This window comes from Sturnira hondurensis, unplaced genomic scaffold (genome assembly GCF_014824575.4).
Source record: "Sturnira hondurensis isolate 20B ecotype Veracruz unplaced genomic scaffold, ASM1482457v3 Scaffold0006213, whole genome shotgun sequence".
Lineage (NCBI taxonomy): Eukaryota > Metazoa > Chordata > Mammalia > Chiroptera > Phyllostomidae > Sturnira > Sturnira hondurensis.
Genome location: NW_028078844.1, coordinates 2827862 through 2843107, shown reverse-complemented (window position 1 = coordinate 2843107; position 15246 = coordinate 2827862). Strand labels below are relative to the sequence as shown.

Sequence of the window (15246 nt, the reverse complement as noted above, 5' to 3'; positions counted from 1 at the left end):
AAATATGGCCTTAGATGGTATACATGGTACCCTTTGGAAACAAATAGTTTACAATTGTTAGGGTACCCCAAGCAAGACATGTATATATTGGCCAGGTAGTGTAGGTTGTGAAGGCCCCTTCAGTGTGCCTTCTTGGGGCCTTTCTCTGTAGAGTTCTTAATCCAGTCAGTTCATTTCAGGCCTTGATTTCAGGTGGGCTGCCTGAAGGCAATTGATTCCTGACAGTTTCACTTATCCATGACGCATTTCATTTGTCTCACTAGTGCGGATGATATTTAGAGGTGTTCCGTGTGAAAAGTGTAGAAGTTGGGCTACTCCCTGCTGTCTCAGAGCACTGTAGGTGTGATTGGAAGCTTGAAGTCAGTTTGAATTGAATGCATTCACAGCAGTGTGGAAAGTCAACACTAGCTTTTTTTTCTTTGTTTGTTTTTGTTTTTTCAGGAAGAGGGGAAAGCATTTAAGAATAGTTCCAAAAAATAAAAATCATTAATTCCTTTTCTCTCCTCTGATGCTGGGTTTTATTTTCTCTCCCATATAAAATCAGTATGGCCAATTCAGTAATGAAAACTATTCATTTTTTCCCAGTTATCCAGACCTGCAAGAGGAACAGAAGCATTTGTACAGAAAGACATTTTTGTACCAGCTAACTAGGAAGATATATCACGTTTAGGAATTGGTCTGGATGAAATCCCAAAGTTTCAAAAACTTTCAAAATAGGTTTATGTCACCTCACACCTCTTTGTCTTGATCACTTTAGTGAGCAACCTGGGAAAGATCAGTTCCTCTGGAGACAGCTGTGTTTAATAATCAAGTTTTCTTACTAAGGTGTGTGTATAAGGAGGGGTGAGGTGAATGAAAGAAATAGAGGCAGGTTATTAATATACTGTTAAAAATTGGAACTTGTCCAGAAAGCTGAACACAAGTCTGTAGCAGTGAGAGATCCATAAAGGGATTGAGAGTCCAGTCTGTGAGGAGTGAGTAGAGTTCTCTCTCCCATCTTGCAGCTAACCACAAGTTAGGAATGTATTTAGTCTTTCTATCAGATATATTGAACCAACAACGGCCTGGCTTCAGATGGCCCATCAGAGAATAAGCCCTTTTCTGTGGGTATTGCAAGTGATTCAAATGGTCCAACCAGAATGTGTGATATTTTCAGTTTATGACTCCACCAAGTGTCTTAAATCTTTAGCAATCCTCAAGTCAGAGTCATGTTCATTGAGCATATGCCTGCTGTAGCTCAGTGCAGCTTGTGTTGAGGTTTAAGTAGCCCACTACCAGATACTATCAGATTTTAGCTTAGATTCAGATCCACATAATTAGGGTCTGTGAATTCAGAATTCAAAAAAAGCAATGACTTTTCTTCAGTCAGCAAAGCCAAGATGTGGCAGAACAGACAGTCCTGTTCCAATTCCAAGTGACAAGACTTTTCTAAGCCTATTTTATTTTGGACTCATTCTTAGAGTCCAAATTGATCCATTCAAAAACATGCATTTCGGACTGGAAGGTCATTGGCCTCTAAGGGTCAGACATCTGATTTCAAAAGAGCTTAGTAACGACTAAAAACTGCTTTTTTAAAACTCTTAAAAGTGCATTGCCAGCTGATGATTTTCTTTGTTTTCATGTTGTCTTCTTTTTCTCAGAGACATCAGTAAGTAAAAATAACAGTAAATACCATTTATTACAGAGATTTATTTTGTTTCCCATACTTAAACAGTTTCAATTCCAGCCCCCTCACCAGCAGTAAAAAGCAAGGAAATTGTGTCTCACTTTTTTCCCTTTTAAGAAAATTTTTGGTTTTTATTCTATTTTTTCCATTACCATTTATCCCTCTCCATACCCTCTTCCACCTCCACTCCTGCTACAGTCACCATCATTAACTTTTTATTTTTTAGTTTCTCCTGAGTGATATGATCCCTCTAGCATTTATGAGAGTACAAACATATAATATTTTATATCTTTATCATACGTCTAGCTCATTATTTTACTAAAGACTCACTTAAGACTCAATGCCTGTGTTTTTTATAGAGGTTGGTCACTTAAGCTCTCTGCCTGACAGGAACCAAAATTTCAGACTCCTAGACAAAAGCAAGTGTTTAATATAAATCAAATTTTTTACATAAAAGTATAGGTATAGTAATCCATTCTTATTAGGAAATGGTGAGAACTTTCCAAAAATCCAAATTCCCAGATGCCTTCCAAGGGTCGACTTTGCAACTACATCTTCCTAAGGATAGCTCTCTCAGACCTGCTGTAATTTGTGTGTGTGCACTAGTGAAGTACTGTATCAATGAGTTGTAAATGTGTGACTGAATGATCTATACATAGACATTAAGCTGTTATGCTCAGTGTTTTCTCTTTATTACATAAAAAATCTAATTCCCCTAAATAATACAGAATTTGTTGCATAACATTAATTAATCTACATCTATGATCTGCCTTTTGATATATTAGTACTCGGTGAGAAACAGCAGTAACCTTTTAAAACTTCAAAGCATTCATGTGTGCATGTATTTTTCTTAAAGTCATTTGATTAAATTATAAGTAATGTTTTGGATGTGGTGGGTTTCTTTATATTTTATTTTTGCCAATTTGTGTTGATAATATGATTTTTCACCTAGAACAGGGGTGTCAAACCTCATGTTCACCAGGGGCCACATCATCCTCGCAGGTGCCTCCAAAGGGCTGGATGTAATTTTTGGACTGTACAAATGTAACTACTCCTTAACGAGGGGCAAGGAGCTCTATATTTGGCCCTTTGAAGGTAGCCATGAGGCTGATGTGGCCCCTGGTGAACATGAGTTTAGCACCCCTGGCCTAGAATAATGCTTATTCTCTGTACACTCCTGACTGGGAACAGGCACATAGTGTGATGCTGTTGTTTGCTTGAAGTATATTACAAGAAGAAGTAGTCAATAACCTTATACTTGCTACAGTTAGTGATCTCAACATATTGTCTTTAGAAACCTTGATCTCCTTGGAATTACCCAACGTTGGTTAGTATGATGTCCTTTTAGGATTTCTGTATGTCTTATCCTGCCATCACCAAAATGGTAAGACCTACATTAGTTAAAACCTTTCTAAACTTTAGCCTGTTTAACCATATTAGTAACAGGTTGCTTATATCTAAGTCTGATGTATCAATATTAAACTACACTGAGTATTGCTTCTTTTCTCTCATAATCTGTATCCTTGTTTTTTAGTAGGAGTGCTGTTGACGTTTCAGGTGGCTATAAAAGATTGTCCTGCATGTTTTGGGTTATCACTCTGGCCTTCATCTTCATAAAGTCTAGGAGTGGACACTCCCTATGTACTCTACTTTTTACCCTTCAATATTGAAACAAAAAAAGCTCTTCTATGTTTCCAAATGACCTGAGGGGGCAGTAGCTCACTCATTTGAGAACTGCTGCTTTAGATAACATGTTGTTTAGTTTGACTCTGGTATGTGAAATTGAAGCCAGAATTAAATGACAAACTATTTTCAACTTGTGAGACCTTGTTTTTTATGAAAATCCCTCTTTACTATAAATAATTTTTAAAAAGGTGCTTTTCTTGTTCCTCAGTTGATTTTTATGACACCACTTTCTTCTGTTTTAATCTCATCTTTTATCTAAAGTTTGCCTCATCTCAGTCATCTTAGCTGACTCATTGTGTGTGCCTCCAGAGTTCATTTTTTCCTTTTCTTTTACCTGAGTTTTCATCTCTATATAAGCAGTTCAGATTATTTTTCTGAGTAGACCTTCTAGGCTCTTGAACCCTTTTGTTTGCTGCATTTATCTGTCTTTTAAGTTTAATAAATACTCCAAATTTAGATTCATAAAAATCTGTTATTCATAGTCTTAAGCCCCCAATCTGTCAGTTACCATGAACCTCCTTTGTCTTTTCGCTTCTTCATATCCAGTTGATTACTAGATTTCATAGATTTTTTAAAAATTTTTATTTAACTCTTCAAGTACAGTTTTCTTTCTTGTATTCCCAGCCCTGCCCACCGCCCCCAGTGCTCCCCACCTCCCTCCCATCTCCGCCCCCCCACCTTAGTTACTGACCATGTGTCCTTTATACTTGTTCATTTGAGTCCTTCCCCTTTTCCTGTGTGATTCTCTCCCCTCTCCCCTCTGGACCCTGTCAGCACGTTCTGCATTTCAGTGTCTTTGGTTACATTTTGCTTGCTTGTTTGTTTTGTTGTTTAGATTCCTGTTAACAGTGATATCATAATGGTATTTGTCTTTCACTGCCTGGCTTATTTCGCTCAGCGTAATGCTTTCCAGTTCCCTCCATGATGTTGCGATTTCATAGATTTTTTAAAAGATTTTATTTATTCTATTTTTAGATAGGGAAAGGAGGGAGGCAGAGAGGAAGAGAAACATAAATGTGTGCTTGACTCTTGTGTGCCCCCTATTGGTGACCTGGCCTGCAACCCAGGCATGCGCCCTGACTGGAAACCAAACAGGCAACCCTTCAGTTCACAGGTCAGCACTCAATCCACTGAGCCACACCAGCCAGGGAAGTTTCATAGATTTTTAGTAAATATATCTTGAACTTCATTTCAGCTATCTTTTTCCCCACTGTCTTCATATGAATAATTAAAATAGTCCTACACATCCCTACTTTCTTTGTCATATCTCTGCATATTAGTTTTCTTTGCTGCATAACAAACTCCTCTAAAACTTAAGCAGCTCAAAACAAACAAAAAAATTCCATTCATTATCTTTTAGTCTCTGAGGGTCAGGAATCTAATAGCAGCTTAATTGGATGGTTCTAGTTCAGGATTTCTCATGAGGTTGCAGACAAGCTCTCAGCTAAAGATCTGTGCCTCTATCCAACTAAGGACTGAATGATTTTTTTTTCCAAGCTCACACAATTGGTGGCAGGTCTCAGTTCTTCACTGGCTGCTCAGTTCCTCACTATGTGAAACCTTCCATAAGACCATGTACAGTGTGGTGGCTTTTTCCCCCCAGAGCGAGACAGCTTTCAAGACAGAAGTCATCGTGTTTCATAACATAATTTTGGAAGTGACAAACCACCACTTCTGTCATATGCTTTTGATTATACAGACAAATGCTTATGCATTTGAATAATAGGAGACAGGAATCATTCAGGGTCATCTTAGAGGCAGAGTTAAAGGAAATTTATGATGCAAGGTGTAGAAAAAAACTCCAGAAAAATTCCAGTTTATATCATTAGTGAGGATTAAAATGAAAAATATTACTTTGAAAATGAAATAGTCAAAATAAAGAAGAGATCTTTGAATAAAAAATAAAAGAGCTAATAATAAAAGACCAAATTAGTGATTTGAAAAATAAAACCAAACAATTTTCCCTGAATGTAGGGCAAAGACATATTATGGAAATTTAAATAAAAATAAATAATTATAGAGGCTAGATCTAGAATTAGGTTAACTTCTATTTAAAAGAGTTCCAGAAGAAGAAAACAGAAATAGGAGAGGAGAGGATGGAGTCAAAGTATAAGAAGAAAGTTTCCCCGGGCTGAAAACTCCTGTCCCTTCCCATCCATTCCTACAAGTTTTCATATTGAAAGTGCTATAAGAAAATGTCTGGATACATCCTCATAGAATTTGAGAATTCCAAGGATAAAGAAAATAATAATAGTTCTTGCAGAGAAAAAAAAGTTACCTTTCAAACAAAACAGATTATCCCCACTCTTTATATTGGACAAATGGGATGCAGGAGGTTGAAGGAGCATTTTCTTTAAATATTTGAAGGGAAATTATTTTGAACCTAGTATACTATACCTAGTCAAATTTTCAATTAAGTTTAAGCCAAATGGCAATATTTGCACACAGTTTAGGATACAGAGGATTTAAGGATTCTGCAGAAATGAGACATATCTTTTCCTCCACCATTGCCAATATCAGCCATTAAACAAATGAGTTTATTAAACTAAACAGAAAGAAGTGCCCTTGAACTATGAATCCTGACCATAAAGTGAATATAAGTAGAAAAAAGCAGACATTATCCATCCAAAAATACAAAAAGTGTTAAATCAAAACATTTTTTAGATGATAAAAATTGTCCCACAGAAACCAACTTTGAAACCAAAAAATACAAGCACAGAAGTCCAAAAAGAATTTAGTATCCTTAGATGACCATTTTGGGTTAATTAAAAATCTCAAATCCAAAATTCAAAAGCTGAACAATAAAAAAAGTAAGAGGAAATGCAGGAAACAAATAGAAAAAGACAAAACCCTGTCACAAATCAATCATCTTAGCAATGAAAGAAACAACATGAAGAGAATCTTTTCACAGGGGTGGGCAGGCAGGGGAGAGCAATGGGGGAAATTAGGACAACTGTAAAAGAACAACAATAATAAAAAATAAAAGAGAATATCTTTCCAAAACAAAGTAGGAAATTAAAAAGATTATTCCAGTGAAAGTCATCTGTTAATATATGTACTAGCAGTAAACATCCTAGTATTGATTGATTGGAAGCATTCCATTTAAAATTGGGAATAAGAGCCCTGGCTGGTGTAGCTCAGTGGATTGAGCGCGGGCCTGCAAACCAGAGTATCGCAGTTCAATTCCCAGTCAGGGCATATGCCTGGGTTGCAGGGCAGTTCCAGGCAGGGGACACACCAGAGGCAACCATACATTGATATTTCTCTCCCTCTCCCCTTCCCTTCCCCTCTAAAGATAAATAAATAAAATATTTTTAAAAAAATTGGGAATAAGACAAAGTATATGTACACTTTATTTCAGTTTTTTCTAGGCTTGGAAATTTTTTGCCATAGAATTACAATTAGTATACCTCTCTTGTATATGTGGTTATATTCATTTTTCATCCCTAATCCCAGGTACTTGTCTTTTATCTGGCCCTTAAGGAATTGATGGCTTTATAGGTTTTTTTGCATTACTAAGTTGTAAAAACTACCTCGATATATCCTATCAAAACTTGTTGGACCTACCTAAGCTATGCTTAGGTGGGAAGGTGTTTATGGCTTATAAGGCATATATTGGGGCGGGGAGGTGAAAAATTAGTGATTTAAACTTTTGTTGCAAGTCATGACAAAAAATCCAGCAAATTGAACCTAAAGAAGGTAGAAGGAAGGAAAGACAAAAGCCAAAATTAATGAAACACAAAATAATTATACATTAGAGAAGAAAAAAGACAAAAATTAACCCTGGCTGGTGCGGCTCAGTGGATTCCATGCCACTTTCATTCCTAGTCATAGCACATGCCTGGGTTGTGAGCCAGACTCCCAGTTGGGGGCGTGTGAGAAGCAACCAATCAATGTTTCTCTTGCACATCAGTATTTCTCACCCTCTCTTTCTTACTCTTTTCTGCTCTCTCTAAAAATAAATTTTTAAAAAAAGACAAAAATTAGGTCTTTGGAAAGAATAATATTCCGGTTTTGTTCATTATCAGATTATCATTTGCTTCTTTATTTTTTTCTGGTTTCTTCGATTTTTTTCTTTTTCTGGAGTCTTAGTTTTTTGTTGAATTCTTAGTTCCTTTATTATTTTTATGTTTTTCTTAAAAATGAAAGCATTAGAAGCTACATTTTTTCTTGATACTGCTTTTTTTATAATGTATTTTATTGATTGTGCCATTACAGTTGTCCCCTTCCCCCTTTCATTCCCCTCCACCCTGCATACCTTCTTCTGCCCACATTCTCCCCCTTTAGTTCATGTCCATGTGCCATAAGTTCTTTAGCTTCTACATTTCCCACACTACTCTTGCCCTCTCCCTGTCTCTTTTCTCCCCACCGTCTATGCTACTTATTCTCTGTACCTTCTCCCCCCTTCTCCTCCTCCCACTCCCCTGTTGCTAACCCTCCATGTGATTTCAATTTCTGTGGCTCTGCTCCTGTTTTAGATGTCTGCTTAGTTGGCTTTTGTTTTAGGTGTGGTTGTTAATAAATGTAAGTTTGCTGTCCTTTCACTGTTCATATTTTTTTATCTTCTTTTTCTTAGATAAGTCCCTTTAACATTTCATATAATAAGGGCTCGGTGATGATGAACTCCTTGAACTGGACCTTATCCGAGAAGTGCTTTATTTGCCCTTCCATTCTAAATGAAAGCTTTGCTGGATAGAGCAGTCTTGGATGTAGGTCCTTGCCTTTCATGTCTTAGAATACTTCTTTCTAGCCCCTTCTTGCCTGTAAGGTCTCTTTTGAGGAATCAGCTGACAGTCTGATGGGAACTCCTTTGTAGGTAACTGTCCCTTATCTCTTGCTGCTTCTAGGATTCTCTTTCATTTTAATCTTGGAGAATATAATAATGGTGTGCCTTGGTGTGTTCCTCCATGGGTCCAACTTCTTTGAGACTCTCTGAGCTTCCTGGGCTTCCTGGAAGTGTATTTCCTTTGCCAAATTGCGGAAGTTTGCCTTTATTATTTGTTCAGATAAGTTTTCCACTAGTGGCTGTTCCTCTTCCCCTTCTGGTATCCCTATAATTCAGATACTGGAACGTTTAAAGATGTCCTGTAGGTTCCTAAGCCTCTCCTCATTTTTAAAAAAATTCTTGTTTCTTCATTCTTTTCTGTTTTGTCATTTTTTTCTTCCTTCTGGTCCACTCTCTTGATTTGAGTCCCAGTTTCCTTTTCATCACTATTGGTTCCCTGTGCATTTTCCTTTATTTCACTTCATGTAGCCTTCATTTTTTCATCTAATTTGCAACCAAGATCAACCAGTTCTGTGAGCATCCTGATCACCAGAGTTTTGAACTGTGCATCTGATAGGTTGGCTATCTCTTGGTTGCTTAAAAATATTGGCTCTGGGGCTTTGATTTGTTCTTCTGTTTGAGCCACAGGTTGCACCTGTTACATATGAGGGATGGAGCCTTAGGTGTTCACCAGGGCAGGTCAACCCAGTTGCTGGGTTGTGATGCTGTATGTGGCGGCGGGGTCAGAGAGGGAACAATGGCACTTGTTCTGTGCTCTCTTGGATTTCAGTTCTCTCTGCCCTTTCCCATAAGCAAATTGGGCCCTTCTGATGCTGGTTCCTGGGTGGGGAGGCTTATGTACGTTCTAGGACCCCATGGGTCTCTCCAGCGAATTCTGTGAGGCTAGGCATCTCCCCTGGCACCTTTTCGATCGGTGCTTTTAGGCTTTATTTCTTGTCGCTGGAGCCCTGGGTTGTGCAGTCTGTCTCACTGCCTGTTTGTGCCTAGTTTATCTGTACACGATTGTGTGACTGCAGTCATCCCCATGTTGCCTGTACTCCCAGGTCTGGCAACCACTGCCTTTTCCTGCCGTACCCCTTCTCTGCCCTCTTACCAGTGTGGTTGAATGGTTGTCTGATTTCTGTACAGTTCAGTTTTCTGTCTGTTCTGGTTGTGTTTTTTGTTTCTAAATCTTTGTTGTCCTTAATTTTGTTTGTGTGAGGAGGCACAGTAATCCTGCCTATACCTCCATCTTGGCTAGAAGTCCTTGATATTGCTTTTTTTTACAGCTTTTGTGCTATCAAGTATTTTCCCTGTTTTTGCTTTCTATTTTTTAACTATTTGTATTGATTATGCTATTATAGTTTTACCAATTTTTTCCCATTATCCCACCTCTGCCCTGCAACCACCAACCCTCCATCATTCCTCCCCCTTAGTTCATGTCCATGGGTTGTACATGTAATTTCTTTGAATTCTGTTTCCTATACCATTTTTTTACCTCTCCCTGTCTATTTTATTCTTACCAATTATGCTTCTTCTTCCATGTACCTTTTCCCCCCTTTTCCTCCTCTTCCCCTCCCCACTGAAAACCTTCCATGTGATGTCCATTTCTCTGATTCTGTTCCTGTTCTAGCTGTTTGCTTAATTTTGTTTTCATTGTTTTTCACTTGTTTACGTTTAGTTGTTGATAGTTGTGAGTTTGTTGCCATTTTACTGTTCATAGTTTTTGATCTTCAGTCTCTTAGATAAGTCTTTTTAATATTTCATATAATAAGGGATTGGTGATAATGACCTCCTTTAACTTGACCTTACCTGGGAAGCACTTTATCTGCCCTTTCATTCTAAATGAAAGCTTTGCTGGATAGAGTAATCTTGGATGTAGGTCCTTCCCTTTCATGACTTCAAATACTTCTTTCTAGCCCCTTCTTACCTGTAAGGTTCCTTTGAGCAGTCATCTGATAGTCTTATGGAAACTCCTTTGTAGGTAACTGTCTCCTTTCCTCTTGCTGCTTTTAAGACTCTCTCCTTACCTTTCATTTTGGGTAACTTAATTATGGTGTGCCTTGGTGTGTTTCTTCTTGGATTCAATTTCTTTGGGACTCTCAGATTCCTGGAAGTCTGTTTCCTTTGTCCGATTGGGGAAGTTCTCCTTCATTATGTTTTCAAATAAATTTTCAATTTCTTGCAGTTTTTCTTCTTCTGGCACCCCTATAATTTGGATGTTGGAACATTTAAAGTTGTCCTGGAGGCTCCTTAACTTCTCCTTTTTGAATTCTTGTTTCTTTATTCTGTTCCAGTTGGATGTTTATTTCCTCCTTTTGTTCCAAATTGTTGATTTGAGTCCTGGTTTCCTTCCTGTCACTGTTGGTTCCCTGCATAGTTTGCTTTATTTCACTTTGGGTAGCTTTCATTTCTTCTTTTATTTTTTGATCAAGCTCAACCAGTTTTGTGAGCATTTTTGATCACCAGGGCTTTAAACTTTCCATCAGATATGTTGAGTATCAGCTCATCACTTAGCTCTCTTTCTGGAGTTTTGCTCTGTTCTTTTATTTGGGCCTGTTTCTTTGTCTTGGCATACCTAATAAGTTGTAAGGGGGTGAGTGTTAGGTATTCATCAGGGCAGGGTAACCCTCCTTGCTGTGCTGTGTTGTGGGGAAAGGGCCAGAGAGGGAACAGTGCAGCTCTCCTGCTGGTCTGTAGCGCACTTTCCACAAACTCACATGTGAGACTTGGAGTTTCTCCCACCACAGCAACCACTGCCAGAGTCCACAGTCAGCTCTGAGTCTGAGCTTCTCATTTAGTCAGCCCTGCCTCTTCCAGCCAACTCTGCACTCATGGTCCACTGCCTGGCCCCACCTGTATGTTCCTTGCCTTGCTGCGGGTTGTCTCTCTCTGCCCGTCATACCAGTCTGGTTAGTCTGGTCGGTCTGGTTGGCTGTTTCTTTTATTCCTTGATTGTTGGAGTTCCTTGCAGTTTGATTTTTCTGGTACTTCTGGTTGTTTATTGATTTTAGATTGGTTGTTATCATCCTTTTGGTTGTGCAAGGAAGCAAAGGGTTTCTACCTATGCCTCCATCTTGGCTGAAACTTGGAAATTTTTCTCCCCTTTTTTTGCTTTCTTGATCATACTTCTTTTTCTTTATTCCATGTGTTACATAGGAATTAAATTTCTAAATAGTGAAGTTTTTTGAGTCATTTATATATTTATGGATTATGATTACAGAACTAGCCTGTAAAAATATCTTTTAAAAATGTTGTATGTGTGCATGTGCTCTTATAAAAAATGATCTTTTTGAGGGCTTAATGAATATCTAATAAGTTATATTGATTAATTGTATTCTTAAATTCTTCTGTGTCCTTAATTTTTTTCCCACTTGACTTTCAAATATTGAGAGATTTCATGGTAGTCACTGAGAAACAATTGATTTGCCAAGCCATACTCATTCACAGTTTTCTCTATCTTGTGTGCCTTCCACATTACAGGCTAGGTAATTTATTCACTTCTTTGGCCTCCCTTCTTGCCACGGTGGCCATGTGACACAGTTATGGCCAATAGTTTTATAGGAAGGCTTCTAGGAAAGGTTTCACTTTCCAGATGAGTTAGTGTGTCTGGCACTGTCCTCGCTTTCCCTTTTTAATAATCACATTGATAAGAAGCTAACATGTTAGATGACGGAGTAGAGATAGAAATATCCTGGTGAGGGTCTAAGCAAATACCAGCAATCACCTATGTCTAGACTTCGTTACATAAGAAAAAACCTAATAATCCAAGCGAGTGATTTCCAATCTTTTTCATTTCATGCCACGCATAAACTAATGACTAAAAATCTGTGGCATACCAGAACATATATTTTTTGTCTATCTCACAAAAAATATAGGTACAATTTTGATTCATTTACTCTGGACAGCTATTGTTATTTGGCTGTTTATCATTTTTCTAATTTGACAATCTAAAGGGAAAGAAATCAGTGCCCTTGACTAAATAGTCATGTATTGCATGTTTTAAAAATTCTTGTGTGCACCAGTGTGCCTGCTGGGGCACAATGGTTGATAATCACTGATCCAAGCCACTATTGATTGAGTTAAATGTTATTTTCGGCTCAGTGCATCTTAACTGAAATAAGGATGTGTTAAAGTATTCCATTGTATCTGTATTAAGTTCTTACATATATAATTATTTTTATTTTATATTTTGATACATATTTTCTGGTGTAAATTGATGGACATACTTTTTCTATTCATAAAATTTTTATTCCACTTACATGAACTTTGTACACATTTCGTAACAATTATTCTTAGATCGTTCATGAAAATTTCATAAGACATTAAGTAAAGCTAGCGATCATCTCAAGTTATTTCCCTGTTAACGGTTCTACAGCATATGTATGTTAGGCAAGTATTAAAAAAAATCACACAAAAGCAGAAAAAAACTTTTAATACATGGTTTTTTGTTTGTTTTACTGCTATGTTTCATATACATGAAATAATGGATATCAAGCAATTCATTTTACTGCATCTTATTACATTTGTTCTTGGGTTGCCAAAAACATTCAAAGATGAATACGCTGAGTTTGGCAAAAATAATGTAAACAAACAGGAGGTAACTTTACAAATAATAGAATGTGAACCGTTTCTGTCCTCATTCAGAGTACATTGGGTCGCAACCAAAGGAATGCTTTTTGGAGCTGTAGTCAAAGGTGTGCACATCAAGATTGAGTATTCAACAGGTACTCATGTGATTCAAAGTGTACTCATCTGTGGGATATCTGTTTCTGTCCTTTAAGTGCTCCAGAACTTACACACGTACAACAGCTCCACCTGTAACTAGAAACAAGTTATCTCCTTTATACCCCACAAGGATGGACAATATGCAGGTAGTTTCCTTTGCTTAGACATGAAGCAGTTTTACTTTAATTTTTTTCATGTCTAATTTTTATTCTGAAATGTAAAGCTTTTCTGCATTAAAGTAGTTGGCATATAATATTATATTAATTTTAGGTATAGAACATAGTGATATTTCACATTTAATTACCTTACAAAGTGATCACCATGAAAAGTCCACTGTCCATCTGTCACTGTACAAAGTTATTGTGATATTTTTAATATTCCCTATGTTGTACTTTGCATCCCCATGACTTAACAATAAAAGTTTGTATCTCTTAATCCCCTTAACCTTTTTGCCCATACCCCCGCTGCCCAACCTTCTGGCAATTACCATTTTTTTGTACCTATGGGTCAGTTTGTTTTCTTTGTTCATTTAAAAAAAATTTTAGGTTCCACACCTAGGTGAAATGATAGAGTATTTGTCTTTCTCTGACTTAATTTTACTTAGCATAATATCCCGTAGGTCTATCCAAGTCACAAATGACAAGATTGTATACGTTCATGGATACACCATTTTCTATACTGTGTTTTACATCCCCATGGCTGTTCTGTAACTACCTATTTGTACTTCTTAGTCCTCTCACACCTTCACCCATTCCCCACACTCCCCTCCTATCAGGCAACTATCAAAACACTCTATATCCATGATTCTGTCTCTTTTCACCTTGTTTGCTTAGTTTGTTTTTTAGATTCAGTTGTTGATAGAGTTGTATTTATTGTCACTTTATTGTGCATAGTTTTGATCTTTTTCTTAAATAAGTCCCTTTAACATTTCATATGATAATGGTTTTGTGATGATGAACTCCTTTAGTTTTTTCTTATCTGGGAAGCTCTTTATCTGCTCTTCAGTTCTAAATATTTTTTCTAGATAGAGAAATCTTGGCTGTAGGTCCCTACTTTTCATGACTTTGATATTTCTTGCCAGTCCCTTTCAGCCTGCAAAGTTTCTTTTGAGAAATCAACTGACAGTCTTATGGGAACTCCCCTGTAGCTAACTGACTGCTTTTCTCTTGCTGCTTTTGAGTTTCTCTCATTATCTTTAACCTCCGGCATTTTAATTAAGATGTGTCTTAGAATGGGCCTCTTTGTGTCCATCTTGTTTGGGACGCTGTGCTTCTTGGACTTGCATGTCTATTTCCATCATCCAGTTAGGGAAGTTTTCTTTCACTATTTTTTCAAATATATTTTCAATTTTTTGCTCTTTCTCTTCTCCTTCTGGCACCCATATGATGTGAATGTTGGATGGCTCGAAGTTGTTCCAGAGCCTCTTTACACTGTCCTTGTTTTTTTGCATTCACTTTTTTCCTTGTTGTTCTGATTGGTTGTTTTTTGCTTCCTTATGTTCTTAATCATTGATTTGATTCTTGGCTTCATCCACTTGACTATTGTTTCCCTATAAGTCATTCTTTATTTCAATAAATGTATCCTTCATTTTTGACTGAATCTTTTTTGAGCTCTTGAGGTTCTCACTAAGTTCCTTGAGCATCCTTACAACAAGTGTTCTGAACTCTGATACAGTGCTTATCTCCCTTTTGTTTAGTTCTTTCTCTGGAGTTTTGGTCTCTTTTTTCATTTGGCTCATGTTTCTTTGTCTCCTTATTTTGGTAGCCTCTTTGTGTTTGTTTCTATCTTTTAGATAGAACCGCTTTGATTCCCTATCTTGGTAATGTGGCCTAATGTAATAGATGTTTTGTAAGGTCCAGTGGCATAGCCCCCCTATCGCCCTACTGGGGTACTTGAGGTGTTGCCCTTCATGTGAGCTGTGTACACCTTCCTTTTGTATTTGAGCCTTGATTACTGTTGGCAGGTCAATGGAAAGGATTTACTCAGGTCAGTCAGTTGCAAAGACTGGCTGTGATCACTGGCCACCAACCTCTGCCCTTTATAGATGATCAGCTATGCAGGGGCAGGGTGGTGATGCTCCAGTGTGGTCTGCATCTGTCCACTGGGTGCATGGGATCTCAAATTTCCTGGGTGGTGTGGGCCAAGGTCAGCCCCTTCCTTTGTTCTGCCTGGACCCGTTTCACATGGGCTATAAAGCAATCTGGGATGGGTACTGCTTGTGCTGGGTGTGGAGATTCCCGGGCAAAGCCAAGCTGCGAATCTAGGCTTGCTGCTGCTAGTGCTGGACCTGGGGCCACTTAGCAAATGTATGGGGGCTGGAGGCTATTGCTTGTTTGATAGGGTTTAGGAATTTGTGAAGCATGAGCCAAGACCAGCCATTCATATGGAAAAGTCACAATTA

The 15246-nt window shown here is 37.8% G+C and overlaps 1 protein-coding gene across 1 annotated transcript in view; it reads left to right on the top strand.

Moving 5' to 3' along the window:
- CUL5 (cullin 5) overlaps positions 1–15246 on the top strand; it is a 110644-nt gene that overhangs the window by 25386 nt on the left and 70012 nt on the right. The window lies entirely within an intron of this gene.